Source organism: Haemaphysalis longicornis, unplaced genomic scaffold, assembly GCF_048455015.1.
Source record: "Haemaphysalis longicornis isolate Haplotype H1 unplaced genomic scaffold, Haemaphysalis longicornis Haplotype H1 scaffold_88, whole genome shotgun sequence".
Lineage (NCBI taxonomy): Eukaryota > Metazoa > Arthropoda > Arachnida > Ixodida > Ixodidae > Haemaphysalis > Haemaphysalis longicornis.
The window spans coordinates 130950-149432 of record NW_027526456.1 but is presented as its reverse complement, the minus strand read 5'-3'; the positions used below and the strand labels follow the sequence as shown (position 1 = coordinate 149432).

General features: G+C 54.4%; 26 non-coding genes and 2 pseudogenes across 26 annotated transcripts; all 28 read left to right on the top strand.

Moving 5' to 3' along the window:
* Positions 1–139: 139 nt before the first annotated feature.
* Positions 140–258, top strand: LOC144151053 (5S ribosomal RNA). Its single transcript, XR_013318661.1, has one exon. It is a non-coding gene; the product is annotated as a 5S ribosomal RNA (ribosomal RNA).
* A 535-nt stretch (positions 259–793) lies between these two features.
* On the top strand, positions 794–912 carry LOC144151052 (5S ribosomal RNA). Its single transcript, XR_013318660.1, has one exon. It is a non-coding gene; the product is annotated as a 5S ribosomal RNA (ribosomal RNA).
* Positions 913–1448: 536 nt separating this feature from the next.
* LOC144151051 (5S ribosomal RNA) lies at positions 1449–1567 on the top strand. Its single transcript, XR_013318659.1, has one exon. It is a non-coding gene; the product is annotated as a 5S ribosomal RNA (ribosomal RNA).
* Positions 1568–2104: 537 nt separating this feature from the next.
* On the top strand, positions 2105–2223 carry LOC144151211 (5S ribosomal RNA). Its single transcript, XR_013318811.1, has one exon. It is a non-coding gene; the product is annotated as a 5S ribosomal RNA (ribosomal RNA).
* Positions 2224–2758: 535 nt separating this feature from the next.
* On the top strand, positions 2759–2877 carry LOC144151050 (5S ribosomal RNA). Its single transcript, XR_013318658.1, has one exon. It is a non-coding gene; the product is annotated as a 5S ribosomal RNA (ribosomal RNA).
* A 537-nt stretch (positions 2878–3414) lies between these two features.
* Positions 3415–3533, top strand: LOC144151049 (5S ribosomal RNA). The gene has a single exon (XR_013318657.1). It is a non-coding gene; the product is annotated as a 5S ribosomal RNA (ribosomal RNA).
* A 536-nt stretch (positions 3534–4069) lies between these two features.
* LOC144151048 (5S ribosomal RNA) lies at positions 4070–4188 on the top strand. Its single transcript, XR_013318656.1, has one exon. It is a non-coding gene; the product is annotated as a 5S ribosomal RNA (ribosomal RNA).
* Positions 4189–4724: 536 nt separating this feature from the next.
* Positions 4725–4843, top strand: LOC144151046 (5S ribosomal RNA). Its single transcript, XR_013318654.1, has one exon. It is a non-coding gene; the product is annotated as a 5S ribosomal RNA (ribosomal RNA).
* A 536-nt stretch (positions 4844–5379) lies between these two features.
* Positions 5380–5498, top strand: LOC144151045 (5S ribosomal RNA). Its single transcript, XR_013318653.1, has one exon. It is a non-coding gene; the product is annotated as a 5S ribosomal RNA (ribosomal RNA).
* Positions 5499–6034: 536 nt separating this feature from the next.
* LOC144151044 (5S ribosomal RNA) lies at positions 6035–6153 on the top strand. Its single transcript, XR_013318652.1, has one exon. It is a non-coding gene; the product is annotated as a 5S ribosomal RNA (ribosomal RNA).
* Positions 6154–6689: 536 nt separating this feature from the next.
* LOC144151191 (5S ribosomal RNA) lies at positions 6690–6808 on the top strand. The gene has a single exon (XR_013318793.1). It is a non-coding gene; the product is annotated as a 5S ribosomal RNA (ribosomal RNA).
* Positions 6809–7344: 536 nt separating this feature from the next.
* On the top strand, positions 7345–7463 carry LOC144151043 (5S ribosomal RNA). The gene has a single exon (XR_013318651.1). It is a non-coding gene; the product is annotated as a 5S ribosomal RNA (ribosomal RNA).
* Positions 7464–8000: 537 nt separating this feature from the next.
* LOC144151042 (5S ribosomal RNA) lies at positions 8001–8119 on the top strand. Its single transcript, XR_013318650.1, has one exon. It is a non-coding gene; the product is annotated as a 5S ribosomal RNA (ribosomal RNA).
* A 537-nt stretch (positions 8120–8656) lies between these two features.
* On the top strand, positions 8657–8775 carry LOC144151041 (5S ribosomal RNA). The gene has a single exon (XR_013318649.1). It is a non-coding gene; the product is annotated as a 5S ribosomal RNA (ribosomal RNA).
* A 536-nt stretch (positions 8776–9311) lies between these two features.
* LOC144151040 (5S ribosomal RNA) lies at positions 9312–9430 on the top strand. Its single transcript, XR_013318648.1, has one exon. It is a non-coding gene; the product is annotated as a 5S ribosomal RNA (ribosomal RNA).
* Positions 9431–9967: 537 nt separating this feature from the next.
* LOC144151039 (5S ribosomal RNA) lies at positions 9968–10086 on the top strand. Its single transcript, XR_013318647.1, has one exon. It is a non-coding gene; the product is annotated as a 5S ribosomal RNA (ribosomal RNA).
* A 537-nt stretch (positions 10087–10623) lies between these two features.
* Positions 10624–10742, top strand: LOC144151038 (5S ribosomal RNA). Its single transcript, XR_013318646.1, has one exon. It is a non-coding gene; the product is annotated as a 5S ribosomal RNA (ribosomal RNA).
* A 537-nt stretch (positions 10743–11279) lies between these two features.
* LOC144151037 (5S ribosomal RNA) lies at positions 11280–11398 on the top strand. The gene has a single exon (XR_013318645.1). It is a non-coding gene; the product is annotated as a 5S ribosomal RNA (ribosomal RNA).
* Positions 11399–11934: 536 nt separating this feature from the next.
* Positions 11935–12053, top strand: LOC144151035 (5S ribosomal RNA). Its single transcript, XR_013318643.1, has one exon. It is a non-coding gene; the product is annotated as a 5S ribosomal RNA (ribosomal RNA).
* A 536-nt stretch (positions 12054–12589) lies between these two features.
* LOC144151034 (5S ribosomal RNA) lies at positions 12590–12708 on the top strand. Its single transcript, XR_013318642.1, has one exon. It is a non-coding gene; the product is annotated as a 5S ribosomal RNA (ribosomal RNA).
* A 537-nt stretch (positions 12709–13245) lies between these two features.
* LOC144151033 (5S ribosomal RNA) lies at positions 13246–13364 on the top strand. The gene has a single exon (XR_013318641.1). It is a non-coding gene; the product is annotated as a 5S ribosomal RNA (ribosomal RNA).
* A 537-nt stretch (positions 13365–13901) lies between these two features.
* On the top strand, positions 13902–14020 carry LOC144151206 (5S ribosomal RNA). The gene has a single exon (XR_013318807.1). It is a non-coding gene; the product is annotated as a 5S ribosomal RNA (ribosomal RNA).
* A 535-nt stretch (positions 14021–14555) lies between these two features.
* On the top strand, positions 14556–14674 carry LOC144151032 (5S ribosomal RNA). The gene has a single exon (XR_013318640.1). It is a non-coding gene; the product is annotated as a 5S ribosomal RNA (ribosomal RNA).
* Positions 14675–15209: 535 nt separating this feature from the next.
* Positions 15210–15328, top strand: LOC144151030 (5S ribosomal RNA). Its single transcript, XR_013318639.1, has one exon. It is a non-coding gene; the product is annotated as a 5S ribosomal RNA (ribosomal RNA).
* A 537-nt stretch (positions 15329–15865) lies between these two features.
* On the top strand, positions 15866–15984 carry LOC144151029 (5S ribosomal RNA). The gene has a single exon (XR_013318638.1). It is a non-coding gene; the product is annotated as a 5S ribosomal RNA (ribosomal RNA).
* A 584-nt stretch (positions 15985–16568) lies between these two features.
* On the top strand, positions 16569–16687 carry LOC144151238 (5S ribosomal RNA; annotated as a pseudogene).
* Positions 16688–17271: 584 nt separating this feature from the next.
* LOC144151237 (5S ribosomal RNA) lies at positions 17272–17390 on the top strand (annotated as a pseudogene).
* Positions 17391–17926: 536 nt separating this feature from the next.
* LOC144151028 (5S ribosomal RNA) lies at positions 17927–18045 on the top strand. Its single transcript, XR_013318637.1, has one exon. It is a non-coding gene; the product is annotated as a 5S ribosomal RNA (ribosomal RNA).
* The last annotated feature ends 438 nt before the right edge of the window (positions 18046–18483 follow it).

Sequence of the window (18483 nt, the reverse complement as noted above, 5' to 3'; positions counted from 1 at the left end):
GTGCGACGTCGCGGGATCCCTAGGATATGGAGTGATGTGTTGCGGCGGCCGTGTGTCCTGCCGAACAACAGGTGAAATGGTAGAGATGCTGGTTGTTGGTGTAATGTGTTATAAAAAGGCACGTAAGGCTTCGATTCTCGCCATCGGCCATACCATGCTGAATACGCCGGTTCTCGTCCGATCACCGAAGCTAAGCAGCATTGGGCTCGGTCAGTACTTGGGAGGGAGACCACCTGGGAACACCGAGTGCCGATGGCATCCTCTTTTGCTTTTTAAAACTTTCCGTATTAATTTGCGTTCAAAGAGTTGTTTCTATTTTTTTTCCCCCACCAAGTTTCGTTTGCCCCCTGGCGGTGGCGGGGGCGCGGAAGGACCACTAGATGATGCTTCGCCGCAGCGCAGCGGGCGAGTTAGCCGATTTTCCACCCTTCGTTGGGCGCGGCGGATTACCTGTGACTGACTCGTCTTTCTATCTGCCCCTCGAAGGTCGTGAAAGCAGGCATTTCGCACTTCCGGAGCACCTGCGGCTAATGTGCGACAAACGGAAGCATTCCCCAACGTCTAGCCAGCGTGACCACAACGACTCAAGGCCACATTCGTTTCCAAAAGTGTTCCCCAAGTGCGCGCAGCAATGTTCGGCGACTTGAGGGCTTCGTGCGACGTCGCGGGATCCCTAGGATATGGAGTGATGTGTTGCGGCGGCCGTGTGTCCTGCCGAACAACAGGTGAAATGGTAGAGATGCTGGTTGTTGGTGTAATGTGTTATAAAAAGGCACGTAAGGCTTCGATTCTCGCCATCGGCCATACCATGCTGAATACGCCGGTTCTCGTCCGATCACCGAAGCTAAGCAGCATTGGGCTCGGTCAGTACTTGGGAGGGAGACCACCTGGGAACACCGAGTGCCGATGGCATCCTCTTTTGCTTTTTAAAACTTTCCGTATTAATTTGCGTTCAAAGAGTTGTTTCTATTTTTTTTTCCCCCACCAAGTTTCGTTTGCCCCCTGGCGGTGGCGGGGGCGCGGAAGGACCACTAGATGATGCTTCGCCGCAGCGCAGCGGGCGAGTTAGCCGATTTTCCACCCTTCGTTGGGCGCGGCGGATTACCTGTGACTGACTCGTCTTTCTATCTGCCCCTCGAAGGTCGTGAAAGCAGGCATTTCGCACTTCCGGAGCACCTGCGGCTAATGTGCGACAAACGGAAGCATTCCCCAACGTCTAGCCAGCGTGACCACAACGACTCAAGGCCACATTCGTTTCCAAAAGTGTTCCCCAAGTGCGCGCAGCAATGTTCGGCGACTTGAGGGCTTCGTGCGACGTCGCGGGATCCCTAGGATATGGAGTGATGTGTTGCGGCGGCCGTGTGTCCTGCCGAACAACAGGTGAAATGGTAGAGATGCTGGTTGTTGGTGTAATGTGTTATAAAAAGGCACGTAAGGCTTCGATTCTCGCCATCGGCCATACCATGCTGAATACGCCGGTTCTCGTCCGATCACCGAAGCTAAGCAGCATTGGGCTCGGTCAGTACTTGGGAGGGAGACCACCTGGGAACACCGAGTGCCGATGGCATCCTCTTTTGCTTTTTAAAACTTTCCGTATTAATTTGCGTTCAAAGAGTTGTTTCTATTTTTTTTTTCCCCCGCCAAGTTTCGTTTGCCCCCTGGCGGTGGCGGGGGCGCGGAAGGACCACTAGATGATGCTTCGCCGCAGCGCAGCGGGCGAGTTAGCCGATTTTCCACCCTTCGTTGGGCGCGGCGGATTACCTGTGACTGACTCGTCTTTCTATCTGCCCCTCGAAGGTCGTGAAAGCAGGCATTTCGCACTTCCGGAGCACCTGCGGCTAATGTGCGACAAACGGAAGCATTCCCCAACGTCTAGCCAGCGTGACCACAACGACTCAAGGCCACATTCGTTTCCAAAAGTGTTCCCCAAGTGCGCGCAGCAATGTTCGGCGACTTGAGGGCTTCGTGCGACGTCGCGGGATCCCTAGGATATGGAGTGATGTGTTGCGGCGGCCGTGTGTCCTGCCGAACAACAGGTGAAATGGTAGAGATGCTGGTTGTTGGTGTAATGTGTTATAAAAAGGCACGTAAGGCTTCGATTCTCGCCATCGGCCATACCATGCTGAATACGCCGGTTCTCGTCTGATCACCGAATCTAAGCAGCATTGGGCTCGGTCAGTACTTGGGAGGGAGACCACCTGGGAACACCGAGTGCCGATGGCATCCTCTTTTGCTTTTTAAAACTTTCCGTATTAATTTGCGTTCAAAGAGTTGTTTCTATTTTTTTTCCCCCACCAAGTTTCGTTTGCCCCCTGGCGGTGGCGGGGGCGCGGAAGGACCACTAGATGATGCTTCGCCGCAGCGCAGCGGGCGAGTTAGCCGATTTTCCACCCTTCGTTGGGCGCGGCGGATTACCTGTGACTGACTCGTCTTTCTATCTGCCCCTCGAAGGTCGTGAAAGCAGGCATTTCGCACTTCCGGAGCACCTGCGGCTAATGTGCGACGAACGGAAGCATTCCCCAACGTCTAGCCAGCGTGACCACAACGACTCAAGGCCACATTCGTTTCCAAAAGTGTTCCCCAAGTGCGCGCAGCAATGTTCGGCGACTTGAGGGCTTCGTGCGACGTCGCGGGATCCCTAGGATATGGAGTGATGTGTTGCGGCGGCCGTGTGTCCTGCCGAACAACAGGTGAAATGGTAGAGATGCTGGTTGTTGGTGTAATGTGTTATAAAAAGGCACGTAAGGCTTCGATTCTCGCCATCGGCCATACCATGCTGAATACGCCGGTTCTCGTCCGATCACCGAAGCTAAGCAGCATTGGGCTCGGTCAGTACTTGGGAGGGAGACCACCTGGGAACACCGAGTGCCGATGGCATCCTCTTTTGCTTTTTAAAACTTTCCGTATTAATTTGCGTTCAAAGAGTTGTTTCTATTTTTTTTTTCCCCCACCAAGTTTCGTTTGCCCCCTGGCGGTGGCGGGGGCGCGGAAGGACCACTAGATGATGCTTCGCCGCAGCGCAGCGGGCGAGTTAGCCGATTTTCCACCCTTCGTTGGGCGCGGCGGATTACCTGTGACTGACTCGTCTTTCTATCTGCCCCTCGAAGGTCGTGAAAGCAGGCATTTCGCACTTCCGGAGCACCTGCGGCTAATGTGCGACAAACGGAAGCATTCCCCAACGTCTAGCCAGCGTGACCACAACGACTCAAGGCCACATTCGTTTCCAAAAGTGTTCCCCAAGTGCGCGCAGCAATGTTCGGCGACTTGAGGGCTTCGTGCGACGTCGCGGGATCCCTAGGATATGGAGTGATGTGTTGCGGCGGCCGTGTGTCCTGCCGAACAACAGGTGAAATGGTAGAGATGCTGGTTGTTGGTGTAATGTGTTATAAAAAGGCACGTAAGGCTTCGATTCTCGCCATCGGCCATACCATGCTGAATACGCCGGTTCTCGTCCGATCACCGAAGCTAAGCAGCATTGGGCTCGGTCAGTACTTGGGAGGGAGACCACCTGGGAACACCGAGTGCCGATGGCATCCTCTTTTGCTTTTTAAAACTTTCCGTATTAATTTGCGTTCAAAGAGTTGTTTCTATTTTTTTTTCCCCCACCAAGTTTCGTTTGCCCCCTGGCGGTGGCGGGGGCGCGGAAGGACCACTAGATGATGCTTCGCCGCAGCGCAGCGGGCGAGTTAGCCGATTTTCCACCCTTCGTTGGGCGCGGCGGATTACCTGTGACTGACTCGTCTTTCTATCTGCCCCTCGAAGGTCGTGAAAGCAGGCATTTCGCACTTCCGGAGCACCTGCGGCTAATGTGCGACAAACGGAAGCATTCCCCAACGTCTAGCCAGCGTGACCACAACGACTCAAGGCCACATTCGTTTCCAAAAGTGTTCCCCAAGTGCGCGCAGCAATGTTCGGCGACTTGAGGGCTTCGTGCGACGTCGCGGGATCCCTAGGATATGGAGTGATGTGTTGCGGCGGCCGTGTGTCCTGCCGAACAACAGGTGAAATGGTAGAGATGCTGGTTGTTGGTGTAATGTGTTATAAAAAGGCACGTAAGGCTTCGATTCTCGCCATCGGCCATACCATGCTGAATACGCCGGTTCTCGTCCGATCACCGAAGCTAAGCAGCATTGGGCTCGGTCAGTACTTGGGAGGGAGACCACCTGGGAACACCGAGTGCCGATGGCATCCTCTTTTGCTTTTTAAAACTTTCCGTATTAATTTGCGTTCAAAGAGTTGTTTCTATTTTTTTTTCCCCCACCAAGTTTCGTTTGCCCCCTGGCGGTGGCGGGGGCGCGGAAGGACCACTAGATGATGCTTCGCCGCAGCGCAGCGGGCGAGTTAGCCGATTTTCCACCCTTCGTTGGGCGCGGCGGATTACCTGTGACTGACTCGTCTTTCTATCTGCCCCTCGAAGGTCGTGAAAGCAGGCATTTCGCACTTCCGGAGCACCTGCGGCTAATGTGCGACAAACGGAAGCATTCCCCAACGTCTAGCCAGCGTGACCACAACGACTCAAGGCCACATTCGTTTCCAAAAGTGTTCCCCAAGTGCGCGCAGCAATGTTCGGCGACTTGAGGGCTTCGTGCGACGTCGCGGGATCCCTAGGATATGGAGTGATGTGTTGCGGCGGCCGTGTGTCCTGCCGAACAACAGGTGAAATGGTAGAGATGCTGGTTGTTGGTGTAATGTGTTATAAAAAGGCACGTAAGGCTTCGATTCTCGCCATCGGCCATACCATGCTGAATACGCCGGTTCTCGTCCGATCACCGAAGCTAAGCAGCATTGGGCTCGGTCAGTACTTGGGAGGGAGACCACCTGGGAACACCGAGTGCCGATGGCATCCTCTTTTGCTTTTTAAAACTTTCCGTATTAATTTGCGTTCAAAGAGTTGTTTCTATTTTTTTTTCCCCCACCAAGTTTCGTTTGCCCCCTGGCGGTGGCGGGGGCGCGGAAGGACCACTAGATGATGCTTCGCCGCAGCGCAGCGGGCGAGTTAGCCGATTTTCCACCCTTCGTTGGGCGCGGCGGATTACCTGTGACTGACTCGTCTTTCTATCTGCCCCTCGAAGGTCGTGAAAGCAGGCATTTCGCACTTCCGGAGCACCTGCGGCTAATGTGCGACAAACGGAAGCATTCCCCAACGTCTAGCCAGCGTGACCACAACGACTCAAGGCCACATTCGTTTCCAAAAGTGTTCCCCAAGTGCGCGCAGCAATGTTCGGCGACTTGAGGGCTTCGTGCGACGTCGCGGGATCCCTAGGATATGGAGTGATGTGTTGCGGCGGCCGTGTGTCCTGCCGAACAACAGGTGAAATGGTAGAGATGCTGGTTGTTGGTGTAATGTGTTATAAAAAGGCACGTAAGGCTTCGATTCTCGCCATCGGCCATACCATGCTGAATACGCCGGTTCTCGTCCGATCACCGAAGCTAAGCAGCATTGGGCTCGGTCAGTACTTGGGAGGGAGACCACCTGGGAACACCGAGTGCCGATGGCATCCTCTTTTGCTTTTTAAAACTTTCCGTATTAATTTGCGTTCAAAGAGTTGTTTCTATTTTTTTTTCCCCCACCAAGTTTCGTTTGCCCCCTGGCGGTGGCGGGGGCGCGGAAGGACCACTAGATGATGCTTCGCCGCAGCGCAGCGGGCGAGTTAGCCGATTTTCCACCCTTCGTTGGGCGCGGCGGATTACCTGTGACTGACTCGTCTTTCTATCTGCCCCTCGAAGGTCGTGAAAGCAGGCATTTCGCACTTCCGGAGCACCTGCGGCTAATGTGCGACAAACGGAAGCATTCCCCAACGTCTAGCCAGCGTGACCACAACGACTCAAGGCCACATTCGTTTCCAAAAGTGTTCCCCAAGTGCGCGCAGCAATGTTCGGCGACTTGAGGGCTTCGTGCGACGTCGCGGGATCCCTAGGATATGGAGTGATGTGTTGCGGCGGCCGTGTGTCCTGCCGAACAACAGGTGAAATGGTAGAGATGCTGGTTGTTGGTGTAATGTGTTATAAAAAGGCACGTAAGGCTTCGATTCTCGCCATCGGCCATACCATGCTGAATACGCCGGTTCTCGTCCGATCACCGAAGCTAAGCAGCATTGGGCTCGGTCAGTACTTGGGAGGGAGACCACCTGGGAACACCGAGTGCCGATGGCATCCTCTTTTGCTTTTTAAAACTTTCCGTATTAATTTGCGTTCAAAGAGTTGTTTCTATTTTTTTTTCCCCCACCAAGTTTCGTTTGCCCCCTGGCGGTGGCGGGGGCGCGGAAGGACCACTAGATGATGCTTCGCCGCAGCGCAGCGGGCGAGTTAGCCGATTTTCCACCCTTCGTTGGGCGCGGCGGATTACCTGTGACTGACTCGTCTTTCTATCTGCCCCTCGAAGGTCGTGAAAGCAGGCATTTCGCACTTCCGGAGCACCTGCGGCTAATGTGCGACAAACGGAAGCATTCCCCAACGTCTAGCCAGCGTGACCACAACGACTCAAGGCCACATTCGTTTCCAAAAGTGTTCCCCAAGTGCGCGCAGCAATGTTCGGCGACTTGAGGGCTTCGTGCGACGTCGCGGGATCCCTAGGATATGGAGTGATGTGTTGCGGCGGCCGTGTGTCCTGCCGAACAACAGGTGAAATGGTAGAGATGCTGGTTGTTGGTGTAATGTGTTATAAAAAGGCACGTAAGGCTTCGATTCTCGCCATCGGCCATACCATGCTGAATACGCCGGTTCTCGTCCGGTCACCGAAGCTAAGCAGCATTGGGCTCGGTCAGTACTTGGGAGGGAGACCACCTGGGAACACCGAGTGCCGATGGCATCCTCTTTTGCTTTTTAAAACTTTCCGTATTAATTTGCGTTCAAAGAGTTGTTTCTATTTTTTTTTCCCCCACCAAGTTTCGTTTGCCCCCCGGCGGTGGCGGGGGCGCGGAAGGACCACTAGATGATGCTTCGCCGCAGCGCAGCGGGCGAGTTAGCCGATTTTCCACCCTTCGTTGGGCGCGGCGGATTACCTGTGACTGACTCGTCTTTCTATCTGCCCCTCGAAGGTCGTGAAAGCAGGCATTTCGCACTTCCGGAGCACCTGCGGCTAATGTGCGACAAACGGAAGCATTCCCCAACGTCTAGCCAGCGTGACCACAACGACTCAAGGCCACATTCGTTTCCAAAAGTGTTCCCCAAGTGCGCGCAGCAATGTTCGGCGACTTGAGGGCTTCGTGCGACGTCGCGGGATCCCTAGGATATGGAGTGATGTGTTGCGGCGGCCGTGTGTCCTGCCGAACAACAGGTGAAATGGTAGAGATGCTGGTTGTTGGTGTAATGTGTTATAAAAAGGCACGTAAGGCTTCGATTCTCGCCATCGGCCATACCATGCTGAATACGCCGGTTCTCGTCCGATCACCGAAGCTAAGCAGCATTGGGCTCGGTCAGTACTTGGGAGGGAGACCACCTGGGAACACCGAGTGCCGATGGCATCCTCTTTTGCTTTTTAAAACTTTCCGTATTAATTTGCGTTCAAAGAGTTGTTTCTATTTTTTTTTTCCCCCACCAAGTTTCGTTTGCCCCCCGGCGGTGGCGGGGGCGCGGAAGGACCACTAGATGATGCTTCGCCGCAGCGCAGCGGGCGAGTTAGCCGATTTTCCACCCTTCGTTGGGCGCGGCGGATTACCTGTGACTGACTCGTCTTTCTATCTGCCCCTCGAAGGTCGTGAAAGCAGGCATTTCGCACTTCCGGAGCACCTGCGGCTAATGTGCGACAAACGGAAGCATTCCCCAACGTCTAGCCAGCGTGACCACAACGACTCAAGGCCACATTCGTTTCCAAAAGTGTTCCCCAAGTGCGCGCAGCAATGTTCGGCGACTTGAGGGCTTCGTGCGACGTCGCGGGATCCCTAGGATATGGAGTGATGTGTTGCGGCGGCCGTGTGTCCTGCCGAACAACAGGTGAAATGGTAGAGATGCTGGTTGTTGGTGTAATGTGTTATAAAAAGGCACGTAAGGCTTCGATTCTCGCCATCGGCCATACCATGCTGAATACGCCGGTTCTCGTCCGATCACCGAAGCTAAGCAGCATTGGGCTCGGTCAGTACTTGGGAGGGAGACCACCTGGGAACACCGAGTGCCGATGGCATCCTCTTTTGCTTTTTAAAACTTTCCGTATTAATTTGCGTTCAAAGAGTTGTTTCTATTTTTTTTTTCCCCCACCAAGTTTCGTTTGCCCCCTGGCGGTGGCGGGGGCGCGGAAGGACCACTAGATGATGCTTCGCCGCAGCGCAGCGGGCGAGTTAGCCGATTTTCCACCCTTCGTTGGGCGCGGCGGATTACCTGTGACTGACTCGTCTTTCTATCTGCCCCTCGAAGGTCGTGAAAGCAGGCATTTCGCACTTCCGGAGCACCTGCGGCTAATGTGCGACAAACGGAAGCATTCCCCAACGTCTAGCCAGCGTGACCACAACGACTCAAGGCCACATTCGTTTCCAAAAGTGTTCCCCAAGTGCGCGCAGCAATGTTCGGCGACTTGAGGGCTTCGTGCGACGTCGCGGGATCCCTAGGATATGGAGTGATGTGTTGCGGCGGCCGTGTGTCCTGCCGAACAACAGGTGAAATGGTAGAGATGCTGGTTGTTGGTGTAATGTGTTATAAAAAGGCACGTAAGGCTTCGATTCTCGCCATCGGCCATACCATGCTGAATACGCCGGTTCTCGTCCGATCACCGAAGCTAAGCAGCATTGGGCTCGGTCAGTACTTGGGAGGGAGACCACCTGGGAACACCGAGTGCCGATGGCATCCTCTTTTGCTTTTTAAAACTTTCCGTATTAATTTGCGTTCAAAGAGTTGTTTCTATTTTTTTTTTCCCCCACCAAGTTTCGTTTGCCCCCTGGCGGTGGCGGGGGCGCGGAAGGACCACTAGATGATGCTTCGCCGCAGCGCAGCGGGCGAGTTAGCCGATTTTCCACCCTTCGTTGGGCGCGGCGGATTACCTGTGACTGACTCGTCTTTCTATCTGCCCCTCGAAGGTCGTGAAAGCAGCATTTCGCACTTCCGGAGCACCTGCGGCTAATGTGCGACAAACGGAAGCATTCCCCAACGTCTAGCCAGCGTGACCACAACGACTCAAGGCCACATTCGTTTCCAAAAGTGTTCCCCAAGTGCGCGCAGCAATGTTCGGCGACTTGAGGGCTTCGTGCGACGTCGCGGGATCCCTAGGATATGGAGTGATGTGTTGCGGCGGCCGTGTGTCCTGCCGAACAACAGGTGAAATGGTAGAGATGCTGGTTGTTGGTGTAATGTGTTATAAAAAGGCACGTAAGGCTTCGATTCTCGCCATCGGCCATACCATGCTGAATACGCCGGTTCTCGTCCGATCACCGAAGCTAAGCAGCATTGGGCTCGGTCAGTACTTGGGAGGGAGACCACCTGGGAACACCGAGTGCCGATGGCATCCTCTTTTGCTTTTTAAAACTTTCCGTATTAATTTGCGTTCAAAGAGTTGTTTCTATTTTTTTTTTCCCCCACCAAGTTTCGTTTGCCCCCTGGCGGTGGCGGGGGCGCGGAAGGACCACTAGATGATGCTTCGCCGCAGCGCAGCGGGCGAGTTAGCCGATTTTCCACCCTTCGTTGGGCGCGGCGGATTACCTGTGACTGACTCGTCTTTCTATCTGCCCCTCGAAGGTCGTGAAAGCAGGCATTTCGCACTTCCGGAGCACCTGCGGCTAATGTGCGACAAACGGAAGCATTCCCCAACGTCTAGCCAGCGTGACCACAACGACTCAAGGCCACATTCGTTTCCAAAAGTGTTCCCCAAGTGCGCGCAGCAATGTTCGGCGACTTGAGGGCTTCGTGCGACGTCGCGGGATCCCTAGGATATGGAGTGATGTGTTGCGGCGGCCGTGTGTCCTGCCGAACAACAGGTGAAATGGTAGAGATGCTGGTTGTTGGTGTAATGTGTTATAAAAAGGAACGTAAGGCTTCGATTCTCGCCATCGGCCATACCATGCTGAATACGCCGGTTCTCGTCCGATCACCGAAGCTAAGCAGCATTGGGCTCGGTCAGTACTTGGGAGGGAGACCACCTGGGAACACCGAGTGCCGATGGCATCCTCTTTTGCTTTTTAAAACTTTCCGTATTAATTTGCGTTCAAAGAGTTGTTTCTATTTTTTTTTTCCCCCACCAAGTTTCGTTTGCCCCCTGGCGGTGGCGGGGGCGCGGAAGGACCACTAGATGATGCTTCGCCGCAGCGCAGCGGGCGAGTTAGCCGATTTTCCACCCTTCGTTGGGCGCGGCGGATTACCTGTGACTGACTCGTCTTTCTATCTGCCCCTCGAAGGTCGTGAAAGCAGGCATTTCGCACTTCCGGAGCACCTGCGGCTAATGTGCGACAAACGGAAGCATTCCCCAACGTCTAGCCAGCGTGACCACAACGACTCAAGGCCACATTCGTTTCCAAAAGTGTTCCCCAAGTGCGCGCAGCAATGTTCGGCGACTTGAGGGCTTCGTGCGACGTCGCGGGATCCCTAGGATATGGAGTGATGTGTTGCGGCGGCCGTGTGTCCTGCCGAACAACAGGTGAAATGGTAGAGATGCTGGTTGTTGGTGTAATGTCTTATAAAAAGGCACGTAAGGCTTCGATTCTCGCCATCGGCCATACCATGCTGAATACGCCGGTTCTCGTCCGATCACCGAAGCTAAGCAGCATTGGGCTCGGTCAGTACTTGGGAGGGAGACCACCTGGGAACACCGAGTGCCGATGGCATCCTCTTTTGCTTTTTAAAACTTTCCGTATTAATTTGCGTTCAAAGAGTTGTTTCTATTTTTTTTTTCCCCCACCAAGTTTCGTTTGCCCCCTGGCGGTGGCGGGAGCGCGGAAGGACCACTAGATGATGCTTCGCCGCAGCGCAGCGGGCGAGTTAGCCGATTTTCCACCCTTCGTTGGGCGCGGCGGATTACCTGTGACTGACTCGTCTTTCTATCTGCCCCTCGAAGGTCGTGAAAGCAGGCATTTCGCACTTCCGGAGCACCTGCGGCTAATGTGCGACAAACGGAAGCATTCCCCAACGTCTAGCCAGCGTGACCACAACGACTCAAGGCCACATTCGTTTCCAAAAGTGTTCCCCAAGTGCGCGCAGCAATGTTCGGCGACTTGAGGGCTTCGTGCGACGTCGCGGGATCCCTAGGATATGGAGTGATGTGTTGCGGCGGCCGTGTGTCCTGCCGAACAACAGGTGAAATGGTAGAGATGCTGGTTGTTGGTGTAATGTGTTATAAAAAGGCACGTAAGGCTTCGATTCTCGCCATCGGCCATACCATGCTGAATACGCCGGTTCTCGTCCGATCACCGAAGCTAAGCAGCATTGGGCTCGGTCAGTACTTGGGAGGGAGACCACCTGGGAACACCGAGTGCCGATGGCATCCTCTTTTGCTTTTTAAAACTTTCCGTATTAATTTGCGTTCAAAGAGTTGTTTCTATTTTTTTTTCCCCCACCAAGTTTCGTTTGCCCCCTGGCGGTGGCGGGGGCGCGGAAGGACCACTAGATGATGCTTCGCCGCAGCGCAGCGGGCGAGTTAGCCGATTTTCCACCCTTCGTTGGGCGCGGCGGATTACCTGTGACTGACTCGTCTTTCTATCTGCCCCTCGAAGGTCGTGAAAGCAGGCATTTCGCACTTCCGGAGCACCTGCGGCTAATGTGCGACAAACGGAAGCATTCCCCAACGTCTAGCCAGCGTGACCACAACGACTCAAGGCCACATTCGTTTCCAAAAGTGTTCCCCAAGTGCGCGCAGCAATGTTCGGCGACTTGAGGGCTTCGTGCGACGTCGCGGGATCCCTAGGATATGGAGTGATGTGTTGCGGCGGCCGTGTGTCCTGCCGAACAACAGGTGAAATGGTAGAGATGCTGGTTGTTGGTGTAATGTGTTATAAAAAGGCACGTAAGGCTTCGATTCTCGCCATCGGCCATACCATGCTGAATACGCCGGTTCTCGTCCGATCACCGAAGCTAAGCAGCATTGGGCTCGGTCAGTACTTGGGAGGGAGACCACCTGGGAACACCGAGTGCCGATGGCATCCTCTTTTGCTTTTTAAAACTTTCCGTATTAATTTGCGTTCAAAGAGTTGTTTCTATTTTTTTTTCCCCCACCAAGTTTCGTTTGCCCCCTGGCGGTGGCGGGGGCGCGGAAGGACCACTAGATGATGCTTCGCCGCAGCGCAGCGGGCGAGTTAGCCGATTTTCCACCCTTCGTTGGGCGCGGCGGATTACCTGTGACTGACTCGTCTTTCTATCTGCCCCTCGAAGGTCGTGAAAGCAGGCATTTCGCACTTCCGGAGCACCTGCGGCTAATGTGCGACAAACGGAAGCATTCCCCAACGTCTAGCCAGCGTGACCACAACGACTCAAGGCCACATTCGTTTCCAAAAGTGTTCCCCAAGTGCGCGCAGCAATGTTCGGCGACTTGAGGGCTTCGTGCGACGTCGCGGGATCCCTAGGATATGGAGTGATGTGTTGCGGCGGCCGTGTGTCCTGCCGAACAACAGGTGAAATGGTAGAGATGCTGGTTGTTGGTGTAATGTGTTATAAAAAGGCACGTAAGGCTTCGATTCTCGCCATCGGCCATACCATGCTGAATACGCCGGTTCTCGTCCGATCACCGAAGCTAAGCAGCATTGGGCTCGGTCAGTACTTGGGAGGGAGACCACCTGGGAACACCGAGTGCCGATGGCATCCTCTTTTGCTTTTTAAAACTTTCCGTATTAATTTGCGTTCAAAGAGTTGTTTCTATTTTTTTTTTCCCCCACCAAGTTTCGTTTGCCCCCTGGCGGTGGCGGGGGCGCGGAAGGACCACTAGATGATGCTTCGCCGCAGCGCAGCGGGCGAGTAAGCCGATTTTCCACCCTTCGTTGGGCGCGGCGGATTACCTGTGACTGACTCGTCTTTCTATCTGCCCCTCGAAGGTTGTGAAAGCAGGCATTTCGCACTTCCGGAGCACCTGCGGCTAATGTGCGACAAACGGAAGCATTCCCCAACGTCTAGCCAGCGTGACCACAACGACTCAAGGCCACATTCGTTTCCAAAAGTGTTCCCCAAGTGCGCGCAGCAATGTTCGGCGACTTGAGGGCTTCGTGCGACGTCGCGGGATCCCTAGGATATGGAGTGATGTGTTGCGGCGGCCGTGTGTCCTGCCGAACAACAGGTGAAATGGTAGAGATGCTGGTTGTTGGTGTAATGTGTTATAAAAAGGCACGTAAGGCTTCGATTCTCGCCATCGGCCATACCATGCTGAATACGCCGGTTCTCGTCCGATCACCGAAGCTAAGCAGCATTGGGCTCGGTCAGTACTTGGGAGGGAGACCACCTGGGAACACCGAGTGCCGATGGCATCCTCTTTTGCTTTTTAAAACTTTCCGTATTAATTTGCGTTCAAAGAGTTGTTTCTATTTTTTTTTTCCCCCACCAAGTTTCGTTTGCCCCCTGGCGGTGGCGGGGGCGCGGAAGGACCACTAGATGATGCTTCGCCGCAGCGCAGCGGGCGAGTTAGCCGATTTTCCACCCTTCGTTGGGCGCGGCGGATTACCTGTGACTGACTCGTCTTTCTATCTGCCCCTCGAAGGTCGTGAAAGCAGGCATTTCGCACTTCCGGAGCACCTGCGGCTAATGTGCGACAAACGGAAGCATTCCCCAACGTCTAGCCAGCGTGACCACAACGACTCAAGGCCACATTCGTTTCCAAAAGTGTTCCCCAAGTGCGCGCAGCAATGTTCGGCGACTTGAGGGCTTCGTGCGACGTCGCGGGATCCCTAGGATATGGAGTGATGTGTTGCGGCGGCCGTGTGTCCTGCCGAACAACAGGTGAAATGGTAGAGATGCTGGTTGTTGGTGTAATGTGTTATAAAAAGGCACGTAAGGCTTCGATTCTCGCCATCGGCCATACCATGCTGAATACGCCGGTTCTCGTCCGATCACCGAAGCTAAGCAGCATTGGGCTCGGTCAGTACTTGGGAGGGAGACCACCTGGGAACACGGAGTGCCGATGGCATCCTCTTTTGCTTTTTAAAACTTTCCGTATTAATTTGCGTTCAAAGAGTTGTTTCTATTTTTTTTCCCCCACCAAGTTTCGTTTGCCCCCTGGCGGTGGCGGGGGCGCGGAAGGACCACTAGATGATGCTTCGCCGCAGCGCAGCGGGCGAGTTAGCCGATTTTCCACCCTTCGTTGGGCGCGGCGGATTACCTGTGACTGACTCGTCTTTCTATCTGCCCCTCGAAGGTCGTGAAAGCAGGCATTTCGCACTTCCGGAGCACCTGCGGCTAATGTGCGACAAACGGAAGCATTCCCCAACGTCTAGCCAGCGTGACCACAACGACTCAAGGCCACATTCGTTTCCAAAAGTGTTCCCCAAGTGCGCGCAGCAATGTTCGGCGACTTGAGGGCTTCGTGCGACGTCGCGGGATCCCTAGGATATGGAGTGATGTGTTGCGGCGGCCGTGTGTCCTGCCGAACAACAGGTGAAATGGTAGAGATGCTGGTTGTTGGTGTAATGTGTTATAAAAAGGCACGTAAGGCTTCGATTCTCGCCATCGGCCATACCATGCTGAATACGCCGGTTCTCGTCCGATCACCGAAGCTAAGCAGCATTGGGCTCGGTCAGTACTTGGGAGGGAGACCACCTGGGAACACCGAGTGCCGATGGCATCCTCTTTTGCTTTTTAAAACTTTCCGTATTAATTTGCGTTCAAAGAGTTGTTTCTATTTTTTTTCCCCCACCAAGTTTCGTTTGCCCCCTGGCGGTGGCGGGGGCGCGGAAGGACCACTAGATGATGCTTCGCCGCAGCGCAGCGGGCGAGTTAGCCGATTTTCCACCCTTCGTTGGGCGCGGCGGATTACCTGTGACTGACTCGTCTTTCTATCTGCCCCTCGAAGGTCGTGAAAGCAGGCATTTCGCACTTCCGGAGCACCTGCGGCTAATGTGCGACAAACGGAAGCATTCCCCAACGTCTAGCCAGCGTGACCACAACGACTCAAGGCCACATTCGTTTCCAAAAGTGTTCCCCAAGTGCGCGCAGCAATGTTCGGCGACTTGAGGGCTTCGTGCGACGTCGCGGGATCCCTAGGATATGGAGTGATGTGTTGCGGCGGCCGTGTGTCCTGCCGAACAACAGGTGAAATGGTAGAGATGCTGGTTGTTGGTGTAATGTGTTATAAAAAGGCACGTAAGGCTTCGATTCTCGCCATCGGCCATACCATGCTGAATACGCCGGTTCTCGTCCGATCACCGAAGCTAAGCAGCATTGGGCTCGGTCAGTACTTGGGAGGGAGACCACCTGGGAACACCGAGTGCCGATGGCATGCTCTTTTGCTTTTTAAAACTTTCCGTATTAATTTGCGTTCAAAGAGTTGTTTCTATTTTTTTTTTCCCCCACCAAGTTTCGTTTGCCCCCTGGCGGTGGCGGGGGCGCGGAAGGACCACTAGATGATGCTTCGCCGCAGCGCAGCGGGCGAGTTAGCCGATTTTCCACCCTTCGTTGGGCGCGGCGGATTACCTGTGACTGACTCGTCTTTCTATCTGCCCCTCGAAGGTCGTGAAAGCAGGCATTTCGCACTTCCGGAGCACCTGCGGCTAATGTGCGACAAACGGAAGCATTCCCCAACGTCTAGCCAGCGTGACCACAACGACTCAAGGCCACATTCGTTTCCAAAAGTGTTCCCCAAGTGCGCGCAGCAATGTTCGGCGACTTGAGGGCTTCGTGCGACGTCGCGGGATCCCTAGGATATGGAGTGATGTGTTGCGGCGGCCGTGTGTCCTGCCGAACAACAGGTGAAATGGTAGAGATGGTGGTTGTTGGTGTAATGTGTTATAAAAAGGCACGTAAGGCTTCGATTCTCGCCATCGGCCATACCATGCTGAATACGCCGGTTCTCGTCCGATCACCGAAGCTAAGCAGCATTGGGCTCGGTCAGTACTTGGGAGGGAGACCACCTGGGAACACCGAGTGCCGATGGCATCCTCTTTTGCTTTTTAAAACTTTCCGTATTAATTTGCGTTCAAAGAGTTGTTTCTATTTTTTTTTCCCCCACCAAGTTTCGTTTGCCCCCTGGCGGTGGCGGGGGCGCGGAAGGACCACTAGATGATGCTTCGCCGCAGCGCAGCGGGCGAGTTAGCCGATTTTCCACCCTTCGTTGGGCGCGGCGGATTACCTGTGACTGACTCGTCTTTCTATCTGCCCCTCGAAGGTCGTGAAAGCAGGCATTTCGCACTTCCGGAGCACCTGCGGCTAATGTGCGACAAACGGAAGCATTCCCCAACGTCTAGCCAGCGTGACCACAACGACTCAAGGCCACATTCGTTTCCAAAAGTGTTCCCCAAGTGCGCGCAGCAATGTTCGGCGACTTGAGGGCTTCGTGCGACGTCGCGGGATCCCTAGGATATGGAGTGATGTGTTGCGGCGGCCGTGTGTCCTGCCGAACAACAGGTGAAATGGTAGAGATGCTGGTTGTTGGTGTAATGTGTTATAAAAAGGCACGTAAGGCTTCGACGTAAGGCTTCGATTCTCGCCATCGGACATACCATGCTACCAAAAAAAAAAAAAAAATCGGCCATACCATGCTGAATACGCCGGTTCTCGTCCGATCACCGAAGCTAAGCAGCATTGGGCTCGGTCAGTACTTGGGAGGGAGACCACCTGGGAACACCGAGTGCCGATGGCATCCTCTTTTGCTTTTTAAAACTTTTCGTATTAATTTGCGTTCAAAGAGTTGTTTCTATTTTTTTTTCCCCCACCAAGTTTCGTTTGCCCCCTGGCGGTGGCGGGGGCGCGGAAGGACCACTAGATGATGCTTCGCCGCAGCGCAGCGGGCGAGTTAGCCGATTTTCCACCCTTCGTTGGGCGCGGCGGATTACCTGTGACTGACTCGTCTTTCTATCTGCCCCTCGAAGGTCGTGAAAGCAGGCATTTCGCACTTCCGGAGCACCTGCGGCTAATGTGCGACAAACGGAAGCATTCCCCAACGTCTAGCCAGCGTGACCACAACGACTCAAGGCCACATTCGTTTCCAAAAGTGTTCCCCAAGTGCGCGCAGCAATGTTCGGCGACTTGAGGGCTTCGTGCGACGTCGCGGGATCCCTAGGATATGGAGTGATGTGTTGCGGCGGCCGTGTGTCCTGCCGAACAACAGGTGAAATGGTAGAGATGCTGGTTGTTGGTGTAATGTGTTATAAAAAGGCACGTAAGGCTTCGACGTAAGGCTTCGATTCTCGCCATCGGACATACCATGCTACCAAAAAAAAAAAAAAAATCGGCCATACCATGCTGAATACGCCGGTTCTCGTCCGATCACCGAAGCTAAGCAGCATTGGGCTCGGTCAGTACTTGGGAGGGAGACCACCTGGGAACACCGAGTGCCGATGGCATCCTCTTTTGCTTTTTAAAACTTTTCGTATTAATTTGCGTTCAAAGAGTTGTTTCTATTTTTTTTTCCCCCACCAAGTTTCGTTTGCCCCCTGGCGGTGGCGGGGGCGCGGAAGGACCACTAGATGATGCTTCGCCGCAGCGCAGCGGGCGAGTTAGCCGATTTTCCACCCTTCGTTGGGCGCGGCGGATTACCTGTGACTGACTCGTCTTTCTATCTGCCCCTCGAAGGTCGTGAAAGCAGGCATTTCGCACTTCCGGAGCACCTGCGGCTAATGTGCGACAAACGGAAGCATTCCCCAACGTCTAGCCAGCGTGACCACAACGACTCAAGGCCACATTCGTTTCCAAAAGTGTTCCCCAAGTGCGCGCAGCAATGTTCGGCGACTTGAGGGCTTCGTGCGACGTCGTGGGATCCCTAGGATATGGAGTGATGTGTTGCGGCGGCCGTGTGTCCTGCCGAACAACAGGTGAAATGGTAGAGATGCTGGTTGTTGGTGTAATGTGTTATAAAAAGGCACGTAAGGCTTCGATTCTCGCCATCGGCCATACCATGCTGAATACGCCGGTTCTCGTCCGATCACCGAAGCTAAGCAGCATTGGGCTCGGTCAGTACTTGGGAGGGAGACCACCTGGGAACACCGAGTGCCGATGGCATCCTCTTTTGCTTTTTAAAACTTTCCGTATTAATTTGCGTTCAAAGAGTTGTTTCTATTTTTTTTTTCCCCCACCAAGTTTCGTTTGCCCCCTGGCGGTGGCGGGGGCGCGGAAGGACCACTAGATGATGCTTCGCCGCAGCGCAGCGGGCGAGTTAGCCGATTTTCCACCCTTCGTTGGGCGCGGCGGATTACCTGTGACTGACTCGTCTTTCTATCTGCCCCTCGAAGGTCGTGAAAGCAGGCATTTCGCACTTCCGGAGCACCTGCGGCTAATGTGCGACAAACGGAAGCATTCCCCAACGTCTAGCCAGCGTGACCACAACGACTCAAGGCCACATTCGTTTCCAAAAGTGTTCCCCAAGTGCGCGCAGCAATGTTCGGCGACTTGAGGGCTTCGTGCGACGTCGCGGGATCCCTAGGATATGGAGTGATGTGT